This window comes from Toxorhynchites rutilus, chromosome 1 (assembly GCF_029784135.1).
Source record: "Toxorhynchites rutilus septentrionalis strain SRP chromosome 1, ASM2978413v1, whole genome shotgun sequence".
Lineage (NCBI taxonomy): Eukaryota > Metazoa > Arthropoda > Insecta > Diptera > Culicidae > Toxorhynchites > Toxorhynchites rutilus.
Window position 1 is genome coordinate 114,498,899 of NC_073744.1, and position 7,193 is coordinate 114,506,091.

Here is a 7,193-nt window from a genome sequence, read left to right on the forward strand (position 1 = left end):
AACCTTCCTGTTTAGAGATTTGTTGCCACTCGCCACAGCTTTCACAGTTGGAAAATTTCTTCCCATCCAGCTTTGTCACATGTTGTACAGTAAATTACATTCAATGCGACGTGCCGAAGCGCCACTCAGTATCGCATTGGAGGCGATTTTAACCTGTAATTGAACATTTGCGATGACAGTGGTACAGTGTCGACTTTCAATGTGGGGTCATAATTTGGATCTCTATGTTTACAAAAATTTCCAACTAAATAAGTCGCATTACATGTCCGTCCAATTAGCTTAATGTCGAACTAATTGTAAATTACTGTACTTTCAATCTGGAAACAATTTACGAATTGGCGAAAATTGAATAATCAAGAAAGTCTCCAACTATCAATAAGCTCAGAACAACTGTCAAATTCACATACTCATCAGATCCTGGCAAACAAATTATGAAAAAATCAATTTGTGTTTTATTATTATTTTGGATAATGTTTTAGAAAGCATTGAACTGTATTTCCTAAACTCTTTTTTGGAAGGTTTAATGGCCCTGAAAAGCGCCTTGTTTTATGGAATGGTTCCAATTTAGAAAACTTAGTACTCGTGGTATTGATGAAAACCATTTCGAACGCCCTCGATGCCGCCTTGTTCTGGATTTGCCACCAAAGCAGTTTGTATAAAGAACAAACTTTTTTCTTCTGCTACCTGATGCCGTTTTGCGATTGCGTTTGCCACTCGCCACTCGCTGCAACTGCCTGTTGTCTTGATGCCCACCGAACCGAATGTGTTCTGTTCCGAATGCGGGTTTTCTTATCGTCGCGAGCAGCTTTACCAGCCAACTCGATCACTTCGGTGGCCGAAACTATATAACGCCGGCTAGGTGGACTGGTGCACTGGTACTAACGCGCTCGGCCTAGCTACCCTTGCGGGGAACTCCAGATCAACACGGTTCGAGCGGAATTTTGCCTTTCCCTTCACTTTTCCTCCTTTACCAGGTCCAGACATGGCTGCTTGGGTTGGTTTGTTGATGTGTTGTGATGCGAACCGATGTGGTGTACGGTTTGAATGAGAATGATCGTTACGGCAGCGGAGCGGGGATTTTTAAGCTGACTGGCTGGCTCGAGAGTTACGCATGTGTGAGACTGCGACCAATGTTTCGTTCATTTTTTTCTTTTTCCTTCCCAATCGTGCTTCATTCTATTTCGCTGCTGCTCTGGTTGCCCGTTTTGGTCGGTACGATTTGAGGAGCACAAAATGAACCAATCAAAATTGGGCACATAGTGCATTTTGACAATGCTTTATATTTCACAATTATTCAATTATTTATCTCAAGAAAAATGAAATGTTATTCGTTATGATAGATGCGTAGATATATTTCCTATCAATTGATGCAAAAACCTTTGCGATCTATTGAGAAATACTCGAGTTATAAGCGTTCCAAATCTTGCATTTTTTCCTACTTGTTCAGTGCCTAGATTTCCATTTCACCCCCTATATCTTCCGGTTAGACGTAGTCCTACGTCAAAAACTACAACCTGACGTTGTACAGAACCTTATGGACGGGGTAAAGAGGAAGGTGCGAGCATACGGGCTTGGGCTCGAAGTATGAATAAAAAGAAAATGCCAAAAGTTATTTAATAGTTTTTATTTTACTGTCTGAAATTTTTAAAAGGATCGGTCTACTGGGCGAATTTCTACAGCGTTTTTTCCGTGATGCAATTTGATGTGACACACCCTTTATTTCCCATTATCGAACTTTTACAGTTACGGGTTATGCATAGACCCTCATAGCCCAAAACTATGAAAATTTAACGATTAATGGTTGAGATTTCATGATATGCGTAAATGATTTTTCATCAAATATAATGTTCAATACATTTTGTTATATCTCGAGGAGAGTTAGTCTTAGGATAATAATGTCTATATAGTTTTTCATATAGAATTGCGTGTAAAATCATTTTTACAAAGTATTTTCTTGGAATTTGATATTTACATTGGCGTGAGATTGTCCATGCACCAGTGGTCGTCAAACTTGAACCACTTGAGCCAGTATTCTGATAAAAATACACATGGAATATTTTAGAAGGTGATAGAGGATCATATTAGGCTGTCAAAAAAGTCCTGCGGTATTTCCGCGAGGTGTCGTTGTAAGCGCGTAGATCTAGTTGTATTCATTGTATCGAGTCATACTATAGCTTGTTGGAAAGGTATTTTTGCGCTATAATATAGTCCTTGACAGTGTTTTGTTTGGTTAAGTCGTTCGTGAGTTATAGTGTCGCAAATATGGAGCAAAATAAAGAGAAAATCCGACATATTTTACAGTACTACTATGACAAAGGCAAAAATGCATCTCAAGCTGCCAATAAAATTTGTGCAGTTTATGGACCCGATACAGTTTCCATTTCCACCGCACAACGGTGGTTTCAACGTTTTCGTTCTGGTGTAGAGGTCGTCGAAGATGCGCCAAGGCCTGTCGTCGAAAATTGCGACAAAATCGCTGAATTAGCCGAGAAAGACCGGCATAGTAGCAGCCGTAGCATCGGCCAAGAGCTGGGGATAAGTCATCAAACCGTTATTAACCATTTGAAGAAGCTTGGATTCACAAAGAAGCTCGATGTATGGGTGCCACACACGTTGACGCAAAAAAACATCTTTGACCATATCGACGCATGTGAATCGCTGCTGAATCGCAACAAAATCGACCCGTTTCTCAAGCGGATGGTGACTGGCGATGAAAAGTGGGTCACTTACGACACCGTGAAGCGCAAACGGTCGTGGTCGAAGCCCGCTGAAGCGGCTCAGACGGTGGCCAAGCCCTCATTAACGGCCAGGAAGGTTCTACTGTGTGTTTGGTGGGATTGTCAAGGAATAATCTATTATGAGCTGCTTCCCTATGGCCAAACGCTCAATTCGGACCTGTACTGCCAACAACTGGACCGCTTGAAGGTAGCACTCATGAAGAAGAGGCCGCATAAACAGAGGCCGCATTGTCTTCCATCAGGACAACGCCAGGCCACACACTTCTTTGGTGACGCGCCAGAAGCTCCGGAAGCTCGGATGGAAGGTTCTTTTGCATCCGTCGTATAGTCTGGACATTGCACCAAGTGACTACCACCTGTTTTTGTCCATGGCGAACGAGCTAGGTAGTCAGAAGTTAGCCACAAATTAAAAATTGGCTATCCGAGTTTTTTTGCCAATAAGGAAGCGAGCTTCTATAACAGGGGTATTATGCAGTTGGCATCTCGTTGGGAACAAGTAATCGAACAAAACGGCGCATATTTGACTTAAAACAGATGATTGTAACTAATTTTATGAACAAATGAAAATTCAAAAAAAATACCGCAGGACCTTTTTGACAGCCTAATATTTGATGCCATCTGAGACGAATCAGCTCAGGAGGCTGAAAGTCTCAAACATAAAGAATTTAAAAAAATGATATTTGATGAAAAAATCCTTCTACGCATATGGTCAATTCCCAACTAGGACAGAGTTGTTGAACTTTTCTTGAGCCTAATTTTATGGCTTTAACTGACTTTAACATTGAAATTAATGGAACCTAGTAATTTTTAGAGGTAAGCAACTTAAAATTTTGTGTTTTTATGTTTTACCCGCTGAAAATTCCTCGAACTATCGCGAAAAAGGTTTCGTATTGCACTGATGAATAAAAGTAAATCGAGAGCGTAAATGAACGAACATATCCGATCGTATTCCGGAGTGGGCAAAGAACTACACTTGACAAAAAAATAGAGGAACAAAATACAACATCGAAAATTTTGAGTGATTTTTGAAACACTGTAGCTCTGTTATATAATAATGCATTCGTCAAAGCAACAACTGGACCATGTATGGAATGTTTCCATGTTTGCAGTGGGCAATTAGACCATCGGTTTGCTGTTGCTAATTATTTCATGAAATATTCTTAATTCAAAATTAAAGGATAAATTTTCATTCCATAGAGAATACCTCTATAGTAAATAGTTGTACTGAAACTTTCTATGAATCAAATGGATACGGAATAATCAGGTTGATTGGATTGTTATTGGGAATATATTTTGAAAACTATAGAAACATTGAAAGCAAACCAAAAACGCTATTTTTATTGCAATGTATTTTGTCTACAATGCATATATACATCGAATTGAAAATATGTACGTGCGATATCCCTAAACTAGAAATTTGTGGCTTGAAAACGTAATTTATTATCTTCATGTCATCATTTATATCGAAGCTACAGGCGTTCCGAATTCGCTCAAAAATCTCGATCCTTCACTCCTCAAACCTTTATCAAGTGAAGTTCTATATATATATACCAGTACATGCTTCCTACTTTATATTTTTTTTTCTTGAAATTCTTTTTAATTGATAAAATATAATTTGTGCATATGAAATTGTTCTGTTCATTTTTGTGCGCTGCAACACTTCTGAAATGAAGCTGTGAACGTAAATAACTTTCTAATATTGAATATGTATTCTATGTGATAGCAACCCATTGCTTAACAAGTGTTTAAAAAATCGTAAACTAAAGATGCACCTGATAATGATTTTAAATTCAATTATTTTCATTCGATTGGCGTTACTCAAGATCAATCTTTGAAATTGTGTGGTTTATATTCGGATGCGGATTGTTAAACGGTATAATGCGCGTTTCTGTGTTGGCAAAACAGATAGCCTTTATATCTTCGCAGATAATAAAAAACAAAGTACTACAAGTATTTCAAAATTAAATTCATATGAAACATATGCATATTCAATTCCCATTTCTCTGCCATTATACCTCAATGTGCCACAGCAAAGCGTGGCAGGGCTAGTAAAGTTTGAAACAAAATAAACTTAAATGGAATAAAAAATAATTTTTTGCGCAATTCAGTTATTTCCTCGATTATTCTAATAAAATTATGAAAAATGTCCACGTGGACAACAAGGGGAGGGGTATGAAAATGTCCACGCTTGTCCACGGAGGGGGATGGGGGAGTCTAAAATCGTGCTTTTTCTGTCCATGTGGTATATGGACAGCCCCCAACATGCTCCAATCGCTGTTCAATTATAACTGAGTGGGTTTCCGAGCGGCGCTCGCTTATATACCGATTGGTGATTTCAATAGCCTGTTTTGAAAGCAATTTTTAGACTATTGAAACAAATTTTTGGATGAAAAACTAACAAGTATATAACGCGTAGACATTTTATCTTTCGAATGAAGTGTTTATCATACCATTTCGTTCGGTTGTTTAGGAGCTATTAACGCTCAAAATCTCGGTCTCCGGCGTAACGCTTTTGTTTTCGAAACTTTGATTTTACACCCCGGTTTAGAAATGAAAGACGTAGTCTTACGTCAAAACTGGGAGTTGGTTTAGGACCACCCCGACTTTTCCCAAATAACGGCATGCCGTGTACTGCAGGTAACAAGTCGATTAAATTTATATAGCTTATTTTGATGAACATACCATAAGAAATTAAAATTGCCTTGTTTCACAACCTAAAAGAACATTGAACTCATTTTACATAAAGGTCAAAAATGGCGCTAAAACGCTAGAATAAAGAGAACCGGAAAAAAGACATCATATTATCAAATGATCAGCGTTATGACACCTTTCATTTCATTTCACACTACTGAAAATTCAGTAGAAAGCACCGTTCCTGAGATACAAAGAGGGGTTGATTCAGGAACACCGGTAGCGTTAGGACCACCTTCCCCTATAGGATGTACTTTTAGAAGGGGAAGGGGAGCTCTCTGAGGAAAGTGAGAAGTATTCAGAGTAATAAAAAACATAAAAAATAGTATATAGCTGGCTACAATACGGTGAAATTCATATTTAATACAACTTATTGATTGTGTGACGTGACAACGCTTTGTGGTGACTGTTTATTCGCATAGAGCGCGTTGTCACGTCACAAAATGAATGCCGATTTTTGCAAAGTTAGAACGAAGTTTATTTGTATGTTTTGAATCGGATCTGAAAATACAACATTGATGTTCAAAAGTCGGAAACCGCAAAAAGACTGGTGTTGTCACGTCACAAAAGTATTTGGCTGCCAACATACGAATTCAACTGTAAAATATTCTCCATCTGAAGATTCTTGTAGAAAATATTCTCAATTTCACTTTTACATCGATTGCCATTTGGAAATCGTGTGAACCGAGAAAAAAACCTGTTTTTGGTGAGTCAAAGCGTTGTAACGTCACGCTGAAATAGGTCATATATAGATGCTGCAGATGTAGATGGATCCGTGAAGGTGTATAATGCGTACTGTTCTAGATCTTCGCTACTCACTCAGCTACTGCTATTGCTATACAGCTACTATTCAGCTACTGAGCTACAGTTTGAAGTAGATTCCATTGCAATCAGAACTCCTCCGCCTCTTACAAAGTCACTGGTGAGTAACGGAAAGTTTTATAACAAGAAGTGAGTTCCTAATTCATGATGTTAGCGTGGAGCCACGTTTCAGTCAACAGAATAACGTCATAATCACAGCTGGACAGAGCTGAGTAGAGTATCGTAATTTTCGTTCGCATACCCCTTACAATCTGGTAATAGAGAGTCAGAAACGTTTTCATGGTTAGAGGCATGGATCTTCGTTAGGGCGCTACCATTACTGAAACATGAAATTACATCAGACAGCGAATGTTCAGTAGTCGTATTGTACATGCCCTGTCGAACAGGTTGGAAAACCTTCTCACCGCATCCAACCCAGGACCGGGGCGATTTTGAAGAATAGGTTCGGTGTAACGCAGGATTGTGCGGGACTTTGTGTGATGCGTCCCGGTTCCAGCAGATTGGTGGAGTCAGTTCGGGATACAGTCATGTTATTGATTTGATCGTCATTTATGCTGAAAGTTAGGGGTTGTCCACATACCACGTGGACAACTTTAGGGGGGTAGGGATTATGAAAATGTCCACGCTTGTCCACGGTCAGGGGGGAGGGGGTTTAGATAATGTCCATGTGGAATCGGTAAATATTTTTTATGTAAAACATTCATGTTTATAGTCGAAATTGAATGAGATCTGTTCTGTATTTACAAGATTTTTAGAACTATATGCCCACCCTGAGAATTATGTATTCATCGATAAAAATACTAAGTTGCCTGAGAGTGCTGCCTGGTCAAACATCCATATTTTTTCCTTAAACTGAACTTATTCTTTGAAATGTATATTCTGAAAGAAACGCACATGAAGTTGGATCGAATAATTTATTCTAATCGGTAATAGAGGCCCATG